General features: G+C 43.1%; 1 protein-coding gene and 1 long non-coding RNA gene across 4 annotated transcripts in view; one reads left to right on the top strand and one right to left on the bottom strand.

Moving 5' to 3' along the window:
* Map3k13 (mitogen-activated protein kinase kinase kinase 13) overlaps nt 1-17336 on the bottom strand; it is a 109384-nt gene that overhangs the window by 74291 nt on the left and 17757 nt on the right. The window contains exon 1 of one of the 3 annotated variants that reach the window (XM_006522582.4): nt 12929-13294. The exons of 1 other annotated variant lie outside the window; for it this stretch is intronic. The gene's annotated coding sequence lies outside the window, so the exon portion shown is untranslated. One more of the 3 variants, XM_011246016.2, reaches the window with a different exon arrangement.
* Gm26744 lies at nt 13284-17038 on the top strand. Its single transcript, XR_875951.3, has 2 exons — nt 13284-13525; nt 14121-17038. It is a non-coding gene; the product is annotated as a predicted gene, 26744 (long non-coding RNA).

Raw genomic sequence — 17336 nt, 5'->3', positions numbered from 1 at the left:
GCAGTCTCCTACACAGCACACAATACAATAGACAAAGGAAAAGGAGCAGCTGCTGTCCACTCGGGCTCAGTGTGCGCTCTGCACTGTGCGTGGTCTCCATCTGACCGAACCCTCGCTTGCCTCCACGATCATGCCTACTATATCCATATGCATCAGAGAAATTTAGAGTTGTTCAACAATTTACACGAGACACATAGCAAATAGCAAAAGCATCAGGACCCACCTCTCATCTGTCTGACTCCAGAGACCAGATTGTCAACCATGTTGACAAGTGGGGAGATTTAGAAGAAGTCAAAGCTCTTGGGCAAAACCACTCCCTCACAAAGCACAGCCCAGGATAGCTACCTAACGCCTCGAGCGCTAGATGCCTCTGGGATTGTCACATCATCGCTTGGAGCAACTTTTACTTGGTTGAATGAGAGGATGTGCTCTTCTGTTACTGAGCACAAGGTCCTCCTGCAGAGCTCGCGGCCTCTGCAGCCCAGGACGTGAGAAGAGGCGCCTCACAATACATCTACAGCAATGAGGAGGTAACACACGTTCAAAGAACAACAACACTGAAAAGCAAATAACCTCTCAGATTCTGGGTGTACTTCTTCCGATTTTCCCTACGTGAAAAATTAAATCTAATAGCAGTGCTATACTTGAAAACCCCTCCTGTGTCTCGTGACTCCAACAACACTTTTCATACAGCCGCAGGCATGCCCTGTCATTTCTAAATGCAGCATGGGTTGTACAGTTGGCAACCCATTCTTCTCCTCTGACGTGGCTACACTATACGAGGCCTCTTTGAAGACTGGATTAGTGAACTCTGAACCTTTGCTCCTGGACAGACAAAGGGTGAGGCTTCTATGAGCCTCTGGTCACATGTTCAGGTTTCCTATTCATGGCTCCAAACCTTGTTTTACCTATATTTCTGCTTATACACCATAAAATTAAAATTAAACATGTACATTTATATTGTTAATCAATTAACATTAAATCCATGGTTCAATGACTCATAGTGCTTACTTATCATTTTATAGTTTCCTGAAAATAGATATTTTATGAGGCACTATAGTTTTGGTCTGCGCAGTGGGAAAATTAGTAAAGCCATTGTGTCTGACATGGACACCAGAGTGTTTCAATTTCTTTTAGGCCCGCCTAAGCTCCAAGGAAATGTTTTGTATCTGATCGGTGATTGTTTTCTGAGACTTATGGAACTGTATTTCAGAAGGGGCTCTATGGCCTTCATGTAACTTCAGTTACAGGACATCCTGGCAAACCTGGAATTCTTGCACAATTGAGCACTACACAATACTGCACACATGTTGCACCATGATGACAGAAGTGTGGGGGCCATGTGTTTTTTAACATAGCACAAACATCAGATCAGTGGCTCTGGTATGAGAAACTTGATTTATTCTAAAAATAACATTTGCGTAACGATCAATAAATACCCTTCTGCAAAGCTGCTCAGGGTTCATTCCATCTGAGACTGTTCCCCCGCTGACGTAAAAGCCTCCTGACAACCTCAAGTGTCTCTCTTTCTTTGGTCGTCCCTTGCAACTCTGTTTACCAACAGGTCTGGGGTGCTACCCTATAAAGCCCTGATGTTGAGATGTTGGCTATCTGAGAGGTTTAGGTCATTAGCATTGTACACTGGGAGGAGGTGAGCAGCTTGCTCCCCCCACACACCCCAGCCTTGGTGGCCTGCCACCACATGGGCCTGAGAGCTGACAAACTCAGGCTGGAATGTGATTAACCAAGTATGGTATTGTAAGGTGAGGCCTTTAGGGATGATTGACACATCTCGTGTGACACTGGGTCATTCTCACAGAAGGGTATGTGTTCTGATTCATAAGTAATTGTACCAGGAAGGCATGTGCCCACAGCAGGGAGCCTAAATAAGAATGCAGAGCTTCCCTCTGTCCCGCATTGGCTCAGAGTGTGTCACACACTCAGACGTTTGCTATGATGTGCTTATCTGTGAACACAATCATAAGAGTACCAGGAGAATTGATTTGGCCTAAGAATAAACTGTACTTGACAAGTAAATTTATAAACAGAGTATTTGTGAAGGGGGAGTCACTGTATTTTCCAATTATTGGGCAATTAAGCTGTTTTGTTTTTCTTTCTTTTTTAGAATGGTGTCGTGATCAATGTTTATAAAAGTCCTTCTGGGAGCTGCATTCCCCTTGGGAGCAAGTGGGAGACAAGCTTTAATGACGCCTACTTAACTGTGCTAGTTCTTGGAGCAGCCCATAATAGTTCTTCCAGATCCATATGTATTTTTCGGATTTCTGTAACTGTAACACATGTTTGAGATAATGAATTTATAAAGAGACAAGGTTCATTCTGGCTCAAAGGTTCAGTCCATGATCAATTAGCCATTGCTTTGGGGCCTGTGGTGAGTGAGACCACCACAGCTGGAGTGTGTGGTAAAACAAGCACCTCAGCTCGCCTCATGAGAAAGGACCAGACTGCCTCTATAATCCCAAGGAAATGCTTTCAAATGTCCTAAACCTGTCACCTAGCCCCACATTTTACAAGCGCCACCTCCTCCAATAGCACCAAGCCTTTTTAACACATGGGTCTTTGAGAGGAGTGGCATCCCAAATCCAGACTTCAGTGTTTTGCTACTGATTGGCAGCATCAGCATCAGCATCACTTGGGGGCCACTTAGGCAGCTGCCAAACCAAGTATCCAGAATCTGGCTTTAAACAAAATCCCCATCAATTCCTATGCACATTAAAAATCTGAGCTTTGCTGTAAACCAAGGATTCTGACTTCAGCATGCACCAGTCTCCACTAGCCAACTTGTTAAACACAGATTCCGGGACCTGCTGCCAGCATTTCTGATGGCAGAAGTGGAGTAGGCCTGGAATTTGCATTTCTGACAAGCTCCTCAGTGACGCTGAGGATATTAGACTCTGGGAGACACTTGTGAAGCACTGCTTTGGCTGGTTCATGGTAAGACTCCGGCAGAACCAATGCCGTAAAGGGGCTAACGCACACTTGTGGGAGAAAGAGCAGGGCAAGTGGCTTATAACTGTCAAAGAAATCGTCTCACTGTGGAGCTAGGCCAAGCTGACTGGATTGAGTAGATCTGTCTCCAGCAGGCACAGGTAAATATGGAGGGGTCAACTGAGAAACAGAAGAGAACAAAGTGTGTTTATTTCTTCTTACCTGGGCATATGCTGGGAGAGAAACTATCACATAGTAACTGAAAAGCTTACTACTATTTGTTTCATCAATGGTATTTTACAATTATATACAGGAAGATAATCTGAGGGATTTTCTAGGAAAAGTACTTTCTTTTCTTTAGCCTTTTCAATGTTTTCCTGGTCTCTGACAAATCCCTGGCTAATGCTACTCGAGGAAAAAAACCAGAAACTTCTTAGAAGCTCACACAGAATCCAGCCCAGAACACGGTTTACTCAAATGCGTGACCCCTCGGCATAGTAGAATTTCTGGGGATAGGCTATTTTAGGGTAACTCACCATTATAAATCCATATTACTTAACATTATAAATCCATATTACTCATGAGCCTGAGAAGGCTTTGATGCAAAGTAGCCTCCCGCAAAGATGCTGCTTTGGAGTGGTCTCAGGTCTCTCCTGTGACCTGCTTAGCTCTGCAGTGACACCGAGGTTCTCCTGTCATCTCCCTCACTTCCTTTCCTGTTTTTATTTTGTGTGGATGGTGTGCGTGCGTGCGTGCGTGCGTGCGTGTATACATGTTGGCATGCAGATGGATACACATATGCGTGGAAGTGGAAACCAGAAGATGACCATAGGTACCCTCCTCAGTCAGCTCATCCCACCTTAGATATTAAATCAGGTAGTTCCTTGGCTGGCCAGGAACTCACAAGAGATCTGCTTACCTCTACTTCCCAAGTGCTGGAATTAAGGGTGTTGTCAGTGCACTTGGCTGAGGCAGGATCTTAATATTCAATCCAGAGCCCATAGCTTCAGGTAGTCTAGCTAGTCAGCTTGCCAGGGATCTCCTGTCTCCACGTCCCAAACACTGGGATTAGAGGTGTCTTGTGGGTGCTGTGGATTTGAACTTTGGTCCTTATGTCTGTGTGGCACTGAATCTTATCACTAGCCTAACTAGACTACAGCTTATCTCCCCACTGAGTAACTTATCTGAATATGCATTGCATTCCCAGAAAAAGAAAAAGAGCCCCTAGGCTTTTCTGTCCTGCTTCTTTATGGTCTGTCATGCCAGCTGCAGCTGTTGGTACAATGGGCTCCAAACAGACTAGAAGGGAGCTGGTTACTCTGCCATTGTTAGCATATGGAGCCTAAGCTGACCACTCCATGCTTGCTTGGCTCACTTGCCTTTAAAGCTTGCACAGTTCCCAGCTCCCTGATCATCAGCAGTTCTAAGTATATCAACAGAATAAGAACCCGATGGTGACTTCCGGAGAGGCCCAGCGAGCAGCTGGCACTGGCCCCTTCTTTTCAGCACTGTTGGCGTTCTTGATAGCACCAGCTGGTCCAGAGCATTTAGAACCTCAGTGGATGCTCTTTGCTTTGCTTTCAAAATCATCCCATGGACTTTGAAATAGTTAGCAGGAACGAAACATACTGAAACCTTTTATCAATGGTGTAAGATTCAGTGGAAAGAAATCTTACATAGGCTGGGGATGTGGTTCAGTGACAAGAATTTGTCTAGCACACACAAGGCCTTTGGTTTAATACTAAGCAACACACACACACACACACACACACACACACACACACACACACACCCCTTATTGCCCCGGACCCAAGAACTCATCTTCTTGCCTCTACCTCTCCAGTGCTGGGATTATATGCCACCACACTAGTTTACAGGGCTGGAACCTGGGCTTCACGCAAGCTGGGCAAGCACTCTGCTGACTGAGCAATATCCCCAGCACCCATCCTTGTTTCTGAGCTGGGGCAGTACATCTCCTTATGTCCCCCAGGATGGCTTCTCACTCAAGTGATACCCACCTCCACCTTCCTGAGTAACTCTTGTGCTCAAAGAATAGCAGGAAATGGTGATTGAAAAAAAAAAAATCCTGAATGACCAAAATCATGGCAGAAGCCAGAAAAGCCACATGATTGTATTTCTTTCTCCAAGAAACCTAATCTGATTTTGAGGTCTCTGAGAGTACTTAAAGGCATAGCTTCAAAAATCAGCTCAAGCAATATAAAGCAAATGTTCAGTTATTTTTTTTCCCATAAATGAACAGATGGAAGGGATTCTACTCAAAATGGCAAGATAAAGGAAGGAGGGGGTAGGAGAATACAGCAAAATGGTGAAATCTGTCTTCCTATTGGCTCTGGGGCCTCACCAGCTGCACTGTCATGTGGGCATTTCCCAGAAGCTGCTCTGTCCAACAAAATGAAAGGGAGCCCATAGCTGAGGTCTGGAAGTCATGATGGGACGAGCCATAGGTATGGTGCAGATGTCTCTCTTCAGTATGCATTTGCACGTAAGCTTGTTGTGATCTGGCGAATGGTTGCTGTGTGATTAGTGAAATGCTTACTCTTGCTTCAGATCAGAGGTTATTTTCTCTGGAAAAAGCAACCCCGGCTTGTGTTCTGCTCCCTGGCACTTTATCTCACTAGACTCAATTACCCTCGGCTATCCACGCCTGCAGATAGTCTAATGTATCCCATTAATGGCAGGGCTGCCAGCAGCTAACAATGCAGGCACCGTGCCTGGGGGTAATAAGAAGCCTCAGTGGACTTATTTTGCAAATCGATCCCTCTTTAGTAATAGCAACTGTGACAGTCCCCTTTAGGACTCTAAAATAGAATCTTTCTTAGTCTGGATCCAGAGCGACTTCCCTAGTTTCAGGTGAGAACTGCTCTCCTAGCTGCCACCTCCTCCTTGACTCAGCCAACCCTCTCCTTGGCCTCTGTTCTCCATGTCTCCTTCGTCCTCAGCCATTTCCTCGGTCCTTCACCACAACCAACTCTGCCTTTTGCTTCTTTATCCTTTCTGAAGCCATAGTTTCACCAAATTGCCTTTAGAATTGCCAGTTCCATCGCTGCCCAGTCCAGGAAGTCGCTGGAGACAACCAGTGTGTGTCTGCAGAGAGCCCTACATTGTTTTCCCTTAGCATTTTTAAACAATTAAAATTGGCTCTTGGGCATTCTCTGGGGGTTGCCCTGCAACACACAATTGGGTTTTGAAAGAAGACAGCTTTTTATCACGCTGTCACACAGAAAAGTACTGGTATTAAAAGGAGTCAACACACAAAATCCTTCCAGCTGTTAAGACTAGGTAGTACAGCCTGGCGTGGAACAGGCGCTGGCAGTCCCAGCACCTGGGTGATGGAGGAGCAGCAGTTTAAGGTCATCACATCTCCACTGAGATTCGGAAACCACCGTGAGCTAAATGAGCATTAGGTAGGTTGATCCACTGGCTTAGAAGGAAGTCCTGGGCAGGTCTGAGATTAACTGACCCTCTTTGCCTTGCTCCACCTGAGACGCTCAACACTGCCTACCAGCAGCCACCTCCTGTGGAAGTGCTACTCAAGTCATGTGAAAGGTCTAGAGTGAAGTGGAATTTTAAGCAGAATGCCTTAAAATGGCCATTTGCCTGTTTGATGATGGCCATCACAGCCAGGTTCCTACACTGTCAGAATTAGAGCACCATCTGACTCGGTAAACGCTCTGCCCATTTATCTCACGGATTAAGATGAACAGAGGAAAAAGCCACCAGGGCAGCGAATGCATCACTGAGAATGGTCAGACTCCATGTAGGCCTTTTACACGCTCAATTCTTCCTACATCGTGACTTTGTGTCTTACCACAGATAAGGCAAAAAGGCAAGCTTATTTTTAAAAGTCCACATTATAAAGGACACATGAGTTGTGAGAGGGGATGGAAAGCTAATAGTAGTTTTAACTCTGTTATGGGATTTTTCTTTTCTCTCTCTTTCTTTTTTGGGTAGATAAGGACATAAAAATGTAATTGGTAGCGAAAGTGTAATATCTAAAGCAACATTCTACAGCTTCAGAATGGCTACTCTAGCTGCACAGAAATTCACGGAACGTCCAGACTCGGGGTCAGGACAAGTACTTGCTTAACTTAACTTAGCTGCATCCTGTTTTTATATGCAAGTTCTTTACGATAAACTGATTTTTCTTATTTTTTAAAAAGTACTTTAATATAAGTAGCTATTGAGATAAAAGGCAGGTGAATGTCTCAAGGTAGTATTCATGTGAAACTCAGACTAATGTGTAGAAACCAAAAGAAGCTTAAGTGTGGGTCCAACTGCCTCTACCTCTGTCCCTCTGCCTGATCCATCTGGGATCACCCACCCTCATTAACCATGGCCTGCTGCACGGATCCACAGGGGTGATGCTATGAGAACTAACTCTCTCTCTCTTCTCTCTCTCTCTCTCTCTCTCTCTCTCTCTCTCTCTCTCTCTCTCTCTCTCTCTCTCCCCCTGCTGAGGAAGCACCAACACCTCCCCCAATGAAAAGCAGACTTTGCAATATACAGTGTTTATGGGATGCTGGACACTGGGTACAAAATGATGAACGGAGGGTTCCAGCTCAGGGCAGCCAGCCTCCTCTCCTTCCACCTCCCCTTTCTCTCTTTCCCTTCTGACTTAGCCAATGTTTATTGGTTCTTTAAAGTTTTTGAGGAGTTAATATCTGAAAAAAAAGAAAAGAAACCAATTCACCTAGAAAGGACACTTCTTTTCCTTTCCCTCAGCCCACCGCTCTTTCCTTCTTGGAAACATGTATCACAGTGAGTTACTTGTTTGCTGCTTGTTTCCTTCTATTGAGATAAAGTGAGCCCCAAAAGAGCAAGCCTTTTTGTCTCCTCTATGTTCTGCCTCATATTAGTGCCCAAGATACATACTAGATGGTCAGTCATTAAATATGTGTTGATTAAAGAAAGAAAGAAAGAAAGAAAGAAAGAAAGAAAGAGAAAGAAAGAAAGAAAGAAAGAAAGAAAGAAAGAAAGAAAGAAAGAAAGAAAGAAAGAAAGGCAGCATTGCTATGCCTGCCAATCCTACTTGGCCCATTCTTTTCTATTGTGGTTTGTCTACACCCACTTCATCGTCCTCTCCAGCCCAGCATGTGAGCCCTGGCTCCTCGTCGGGCTTGTCTTACATCTAGCCCAGCAGCCTGGGCTCCAGGGTCATCTACAGCATGATGACCCTCTTTAGCTCCACCCTCTTACCTCCCACCGCACCTGCTGTGCCAACTCCTCAACCGTATATTTCCACAATTGCTTATTTTACTCTTTGTCCAGCCTAAAGCAATAGTAGGAAAGGCCTGTAACTCATGCTAGATTAGATCAATAAAAATTCACAGTACTACCCAATTCAAAATCCGCAGCACACAAAAGAAAGATTAGGCATGAAAACTGAATTTGAAAATTGAGCCTTACATATATTCTCTGGTATCTTTGGTTGAGTCAGCAGCCTTTTGTCTCAGCTGCAAAGTGAGAATAGTATGTACTTTGTATTATGAGGATCATATTTAAATGAAATAATATACACAAAAGCTCTGAAGCGGTTTATAAGCACGTACAAAGTGCTAAATAAAGGCTCACACGCCCCTGTGACAATGTCTCCCCTTTACGGTGGGTAAGAGCCCCTGCTTTCTGGTGTGAGGAACCTTAAGTGAGTTCTTTCCTCCTTTGCATGTCAGAATTCTGTTTTCATTCATCTTCTCTCTGTCCTTTCCCAAGACTGACCCCCAAATGACCACCCAGATAGTTTCCAACCCTGCCCACACGTGACAGTACAGGAGCCTTCAAAGCACAGGTGACTAGACTGTGACTAGCCAGTTACATCTGAGTGTCCACAGTGGGAACATTACATCAGGGCTTCCCATTGTGATGTTTATGAGACAGGCTCTCATGCAGCTATGGCTGACCTCAAACTCACTCTGTGGTTAAGGGTGGCCTTGAACACCTCACTTCCCTGCCTCTACCTCCCCAGTAGGATTACAAGGGTAGGCCATCACATGCAGCAAGTGTTTTGTTTCTGAAAGTTCCATGACAGAATGCCAAAAGAGAAAGAGTATCCGTTTTAAAACAACAGTCCCGGAACAACTGGATACCCATATTCTAAAGTGACATTGAATCCCTTTTTCATGGCATATTGAAAACTTAATTAAACTTTGAGCTAAAAATATAAACTGTTTAGATGCAAACATAGGGATGGACCTTAATGACCTTGTCAGGAAACACTGCCCTTGATATAACATCAAAAGCACAAATAAGGAAAGAGAAACTGAACTTCATAAAAACTTGGTCTTTCATACTTGACACCAAGAAAGAGACCATCCGTGGCTTATGAGAAAATAGTTGCAAGTCACTGAGATCTGCACAGCGTGTATCCAGAGAACAGAAAGGTCTCTCATAAATCAATAATAAAAACATAAGTGGTTAATTTTTAATATATGCAAAGGGTCTGAACAAACATTTCTCTAAAGAAGATATACATATGATCAGTAGACACATCAAACATGCTCGATACCGTCATCCCCTACGGAGATGTCAACAAAGGCACAAGGAGGTGCAATTTCAGATGATTAGGGGATGGTCAGGACATGACAGGTAACGGCTGCCGCTTCCCAGGACTTGGGGAGGTTTGAACTCTTGTGTGTTGCTGATGGGAATGTGCTGCCAACTTAGAAAGCAGTTCAGCATCTCCTCAAATGTTACTGTACAGTTACCATATGACCCACCATTTCTATTCCAAGAAAAGTGGAAAGATAAGCAAAAACGTGTATGTGGATATAAAGAGCAGGAGGATTCCTAGTACCTAAAAGTAGAATTAGCCCATGTCCACGGATGAGTAAAGAGTGGTGATTTAACTATGTACGCTTACATACTATTTATAAAGAGATGAAGTACTGGTATATGTTATGTAAATCAAGGATGAGCTTAGGAAAAAGTGAGGAAAGCTAATTACAAAGGATCATATGTCATGTGACCTCATCTATAAGAAATACCCAGAATAAGCAAAAAGATGTAAGAAGGGAGGTCGATTGGTGTTCGCCTAGTGCTAAGGGCATTGAGAAGTGAGCAAGGCCTGCTAATGAGTGTGGGGTTGCTTTTTTTGTGTGTGATAGTGAAAATATTCTAAAGTTGACCCTGGTCGTGGTGAGCATACTAGAAAATTACCCAATAGTGAAAAAGAAAAGAGGAAGAATGGAAAAGAGAAGGGGAGGGAGAGAGGAAAATTGTGTAGTGAATTATACTGTTAGAGTCAATGTCTAATTTACCTTCTAGACTTCTTGGGAGTGAAAATTGCATTTTCTAAAACCTTAGCTCGTCCCATTTTTTCCCTGAATAATAATTGACATAGCAGGAGTATGGAGTGTGATGTCCTTGGAATAACTTTTTTCCTCTTCAATCAGCAGTGTTCCTAGGCAATGCTCTTTAATTTGAACAAAGAATACAAGTATCAGGCTGCACACTGGGGAGAGTTGATCATCTTGGCTCTCTTGGGTCACATGTGCTCCTCATGTGGCTAGTGAGCGGTGGCACACAGGGGAAGGCAAGTAGACAGGGCAAACCAAGCTGCAGGTTCTGCCACCCACTGCTGGCTGCTGTGAACACATCTGTGGATGTGGCCTCTTGCCCTTGGGGACTACTCCGACACCAGCAACCCAGGACACGGCTTTGGTCTGATTAACTTTGTTTCCTAAATAAATTAATTCCTACTCCTGGAGTAGTTTCAATTTTTAGACAGAAAGGCATCTGTTGATAATCGCTGATACACAGTATTTTATTGTTTGATATTAAACAATTAAAAGCTATTGTTTTATCCCACAAGTACAATATACATGAAAATAAATATAATCTGGAATACCGGCACCAGCGGGGACAGTGGGTTCTAGATCCACTCGGTGCCACAGGGGGACAGTTTTACTTCACTCAATTTATGTGCAAGCTAAATTTCTTTCCTGGAAATAAAGCTCTGATTTAATAAACTATGCATAAAGGTGGGATCTAATGAACATTTCTCAAAATGCCTTTGAATACATAAACTTAAATTTTTAAAAGGTTAAAAAGTTGGTCTTCTGGTAGACTTCAGCAATTTAATGTATCTTTGGAAATACTTTCAACACAGACTTGGAAGGACACAAAATAGAAAAATGCACTATATTGAGATATTGTATCTAAAATAATATTGAATGTGTTCAACTAAGCAAATAAAACAACAAAACATAAAACTACCATTGTCGGGCTGGTGAGATGGCTCAGTGAGTAAGAGCACTGACTGCTCTTCCAAAGGTCCTGAGTTCAAATCCCAAAAACCACATGGTGGCTCACAACCATCTGTAATGAGATCTGGCGCCTTCTTCTGGAGTGTCTGAAGACAGCTACAGTGTACTTATATATAATAATAAATAAATCTTTGGACAGGAGCAAGTGGGGTCCTAAATTTAATTTCCAACAACCTCATGAAGGCTCATAACCATCTGTACAGCTACAGTATACTCATATATACATAAAATAAAAAAATAAATCTTAAAAAAAAAAACTACCATTGTCTGGGCAGTAGGCAGAGGGTTCCCCTTCTGCAGCTCTAGGACATGAGAATACACAGAAAAAAAAAAAAAAAAACCAGAATGACAGCATCCAAGGTTAATTTGAGGAAGAAAATAAAATATTTCAGCTTTGGGTGTAATAATTTTTTACAAAATGGATGTTCATTGGGACGATTAAGAATAACCCTTCCTCCAAAATAATCCACCAAGGAATGATCTGAAAATGGGGACCACAACTTAGAACCTCTGCTTAGGAGAAAAACTCAAAACAAAGCATTGATTATACAAAGTGACTAAGACATGGTTGAGTGACAAGAAATAATGGTGCATGTTCTCTCTCTCTCCCTCTCCCCCACCCCCTCCAAAAAAAAAAAAAAAAAAAAGAAAAATCAAACGCATGTCTCAGAGCAGGACATCAGTTGCTCAAAGTTGGGAAGTGCAGTTAGGTCACCTGTGTCCAGGAACCACCCTGGACAGAACAGGACAGTGCTCTATCTGTTCTCTTGAATGTCACAACTTTCTTCAAAATAAACCTAAGCATTGAAAAACAACCCCAGATACTTCTGGTTAAAACTATGAACAAATTATCACGCCAATTTTACATGTGCAAGACATCAGAACTTCTCTCTATTTCCAAAACACAGTGGCGTAAACTCTTCAACTGGAAGTTCACCTTAGAAAACTACTCAGTTACATTTCTTTACAATACAGTTTTGGAACATGGGAAGAAATAACTTCTTTAGCAATCTTTAAAAATATATCCTTACAATTTAAGGATAATTCCTGTTTAGTCTTCACTACAGATATTCTAGTATAAAAATAATATGTAAAAAATGGCAGCAAATATATATATACAAATATATCCCAAGTGCTCTCATCATAAAGGTTTTTGAAAAATGGTCACACAAGATGTATTTATGGGAACATATTGCAAACACGAGATATTGATGGTTCCACGACTAGGAAACAAAGGCAAGGTGAAGGGTGAGACATGGCAGAGAGGACAGCAGCACAGGAGACAAGTGCCGGGCAAGAGCCTGCTCCTCGCCTCGGTCTCGCCAGCCCCACTTTCTGCAGCTCCTTCCTGGTATTCTCCCAGGCTCCCCCACAACACATCCACATCCCCTGGAAGGGAACTGAATCTCCCTTTAAGACAAACCAAGCAAGCATCCAAAGGTAACGTGCAGAACCGTAATCAAAAAATGTCCACGTCTAGCAGGCAGACAAGCTTAGAAATAACCAGCTGTCAGTAGCTGAGCTGTGCCGGGATTGTGGGGTGGGGGTTGTTCAGGTTTCCTACGAGCTTTTGCTGTCTCTTTCACCTTGGGTCTCCCTCAGTAATATCCGTTTTCTAATAAGCTTAAAGCACAAATAAATTCCCCATCTGTCCTTGTGAGATACATGCTGACGAAACAGGAAAAGAGTGTAATACTCACAACAATGAAGAATTCCTACACATGCTGTTCCATTTTCTTGCTTTAAAAAGATGGAAGGTTAATCTAAAGAGCCTTGCAGAATTGGAAAAATAAGGGGGAGGGGATTCTACCCACACAATCCTCTGGCCCACCGCAAAGGAGCTCAAAGCTTGCTGACGTCACACATTCATGAATGGATGTAAATTGGGCTGGTTTAGGATTCCGCACAGACTTAGTGGCTGTGTGTGCTGTGAAGGAAAAGGTTGGGGGGAGGGAGAGGGAGGGCCCAGAGAATGCCCAGCCAATAGGCTTCAGGCAGGTATGGCCAGCCCTCTTTTAGAAAGAATCTGGTCACAGAATAAACAGAGCCCGCCAATCAGACATCTATCACAGACCAGCAGAGCCACACAGCGCAGAGAGAGAGAGAGAGAGAGAGAGAGAGAGAGAGAGAGAGAGAGAGAGAGAGAGAGAAGAGAAGAGAAGAGAAGAGAAGAGAAGAGAGAGAGAAGAGAGAGAGAGAGAGAGAGAGAACTCAAGTGTGACAACCATAAACACATTGTTCTTGCTATTGAATGAAGGAGTCAAAGTGGAAGTTTAGAAGGATCAATGCTCCCAAAGGTAAAATATTTTTTATTCACTAGAGCTATTAGAGCGATTTCCTTTAACCCTGTCTTGATGTTTAGTAACATGCCTAATGCAATAAAAAGAAATCAAAGTCAGAGAATTCGTTCTTAAGATTGGTGTCAGATCAGCAAGCACACACCCCACAACACAATTTGAAACAACAAAATAACAGAACATGGGTGTATACAGTTTTCTAAGATGGAATTACATAAGCTGTATTGCTTTTATCCCAACATGTTCCTAACCTTTGTTATGTAGCAAAAGTGGGAGGAGAAGGGTAATTTACAGTTAGATTTAAATAAGGGACAGCATTCCCTCATTGATTTTATTCAATGTCTGATATTCAATTAAGACAAGGCTCTAAAAGGACTCCTAGTGAATCTTGAAGCAAAAGATACACTTCAGTATAAACTCTTAGCAGTAAAAACAGCTGTGTTCAGTCACCAAATGGGCTCGTGGCAATTCTTTACTCTTTAAGTTTGTAAATGTTATACCGAAGTAGAAGCTAACGCAACTATCTTCTCCCTAACATGTTGCTTTACAATCACCAACACTTCCCAAGCATTGACCATCATTTGTGTATTTGTAGGATGGTCTCAAATCCTTGAACTGAAGTAAGAACAGAAGTGTTTACTGCAAGGTCGCTGTTGTGAAACGTCTTGTGGCTGGGAGCCTTCACAGGGGGTCTTCTCATGGAGATGCCGTGTAAGGCAGAGAAAGGGGACAGCGTTGTTCCGAGACTTTCCACTACTGTTTCATGCGAGGGATAGACTACTGATGGCACAGAGAATCAACAGATCACTATAAAGAAGGTTGCAGACTATTACTGTGGGAAAAATGGACCAAAGAAGCTTGCTTATCTATGTAAGTTAGGATTGTTCATGGCTAATATTGTATAGAAATGGTGCTAGCAGACCCTGTGTGTACCCCAAAGGCTATGCCAAATATCCATGACACCACGCTTACTTCAGAATCATTGAATGGGAAGAAGACGAAGAATATCCATACTCATTCTCTGGACTTACTGTGTTCTCTGTCAATAAGGTTGGTGAACCAGCACACCAGGCTAGATGCCATATCCTAGCTAGACAAACCTTAATGGCATAATGGAGAGTCAATGCATCCTCCCTGCCAAAAGCACGCTTATTAGTGAAATAGGTAGGAATTCCAACTGATAATGCCAACTCATTGGAGCAAGTGGTTTCTCAATTGATCAAATATTTAGCAACCTCAAAATACGTCATCCATAATATAAATTATGGTGATGTGCCATAACCAAGCTTTTAGAGGTCTAAAAATACTGCGTAGAACTTAGTGGAAATGCTTTACACACTAAAAGAGCAGAATGAAACGGTTTCCATCTGCACGGCACTGCCCAGCTCACCTGTCTTCTAGACACAGGGTGAGGACTGGGGACAGCTACAGAGAACGGGACAGTTACTGCCTGAAGACCAGTGTGAAGAATAGAACTAAACTCAATTCTGCTTAGCCACTCGGGTGTGGTCATGCGTGTCTCTAGCTCCAGCTTTTGGAAAGTGGAAGCAGGAGGATCGTAAGTCCAAGGCGAGAGGAATCTAGGCACAAGGTGACAGTCGCACTCAGGCTCAAGGAGGATGAGAACAAGAGGTAGCAGACACCCACCTTTTCCATTTAGGTTTGCCCTCTTCCTGTCCCCATTTTGAAGGAACTGTCTCTCCTCCTATTTTCAACCTATGTGATTCAGATGAACACCACTTAGGGTTCAAAAGCAAGCAGAGGCACAAGTCTGGCTACCTCATGTCTTTGGTTATGGCTAGTGACAAAGGACAGACATGTGGCATAAGCCAGCCAACACAAACGATCATACTCAGCCTCAGAATCCTTGTAACACTATCGGGGACATTTTTTAAAAATTAGGAAACTAGCCCTAAGGACAACATGAGCAGAGACCTGAATTCTTTTACTAAGGACAAACAACTGCAAAGACAGATTCCCCCACAACAGGACAGAGCATCTAACAGACATGTCTGAAGCCTCTCTCCCCACGTCACAAGGCAACCTTCTAACTTCATCTTTTTAAAAAGCTTAAACCATGTGCTTTACCCAACTCTATAACTCCAGCTCCTCCCCTCAAATGCACCCAAAATATTAACCTTAAAAGAGTCATATACTTTGTATATTTATTTTGAAGAAAAAAGATGCACCCAAAATATTAATGTTAAAAGAGTCATATACTTTGTTTTGAAGAAATAACGTTATTATTGTTTGGAAAATGATAATCTTATTGGATTCACTTTCTCATACACACACACACCTCTCTCTCTCTCTCTCTCTCTCTCTCTCTCTCTCTCTCTCTCTCTCTCTCTCTCTCTCTCTCCCTCCTCCCCACTGATCCCATAGAGTTAAGACAGAGCTGCTTGTGATGGAGCAAGCAGTATGTGGAGGCCCAGCACGACACAATGAGTATCTGCTGGGTATTTTTGAGAGAACATCTTCAGTCACAAAACTGCTAAAACAGCCATATTTTCTCTGTGCATGTTTGTATGCCTGTGCGTATGTGCTTGTGGAACCCATAGATGTCTTCCTCAGTGGCTTGCCACCTTATTATTTGAGGCAGGGTCTCTCCCTGAATCTAGAGGCAGGGTCTCTCCCTGAATCTAGAGCGCAGAATCTGTTAGACTGGATGGCCAGAAAGTACCAGACAACTGCTTGTGTCTGCTGCATACCTACTCCCTCTCCCCCAACTCTACAGTGCTAGGGTTTCTGAGACCACCGTACCTAGAGATGCAACACACACACACACACACACACACACACACACACACACACACACACACACACTGTGTGGGCTAGAGTCATCCCCCATGTTTGGAGATGCACACACAGACTCACACCTGGGTACTGGGCATCCAGACTCTGTCTTCATGATTGAAAGGCAAATACTTCATTGACTCAGCCATCTCTCCAGCCTCTAGAATTTCTTAAAGTAATAAATACACACCTGCTGTGTAACAGGGATACTCCACTCCTAGTGGAGATATAAGGGTTCGAACACAGAATATCATTCAGAACTTTGATTTATTCTTGGACCTCACTCTGCTCCTGGACTGGGAAGTTCGTTTAAAGCACTGCTATTTAGTTGACCACCTCTACTGTTACACCATAACACATTACAGACCATTCAGGTCAAGCGTCTACTCCTGCTGTAGCTTTCAGCACCAGCTAATTGAGCTCAGGCTTGCCAGCGTTATTCCTAAAGAGATCACCTTTACACTCCTTGAGGAAGTGAAAGCAGTGTGTTTTGTTTTCAGTATTGTATGAAAACAGGAAACAAGAAAACAGGAATTTAGAACACATACACACACACACACACACACACAACCTTAGTACAAATAGAAATGCCCAACAAGAAATAACTGCCATGTTCAGTAACCATGAGAAATGTGCTAGTCACATATGCTGCAATTTGGATGTTTTACAACATACCTGAAAGAGTAAAAGAAGCAAAATAAAACAGCAAATTCTTTATATGACTGTTCTGTTGTTACGGTTCCGAGTCAGAATCCCATAGCCCAGACTGTCCTCCAAGCCACCATGTGGTAGAGGCTGAAATGAGTTACTGCTTCTACTTCCTAAGAGATGGGGTTACAGGCATGCACCAACACTCCTAGCGTCCTTTGTGATTCGTGTGCTATAAAGTCCTAGGAAGAGAGTGCTCATTTGAGAAGCCATTCAGTGGCTGTCAGCTAGGGAGAAGCATGGCAGAACGAAATGGCAGTGCTCCACAGAAGCCCTGTGCAATGTTTATGCCCATCACCTTCATGTT

The sequence above is a fragment of the Mus musculus genome, chromosome 16 (assembly GCF_000001635.26).
Source record: "Mus musculus strain C57BL/6J chromosome 16, GRCm38.p6 C57BL/6J".
NCBI classification, from domain to species: Eukaryota; Metazoa; Chordata; class Mammalia; order Rodentia; family Muridae; genus Mus; species Mus musculus.
Note: the sequence above shows the minus strand (reverse complement) of the source record. Positions and strands in the feature narration are given on the sequence as shown.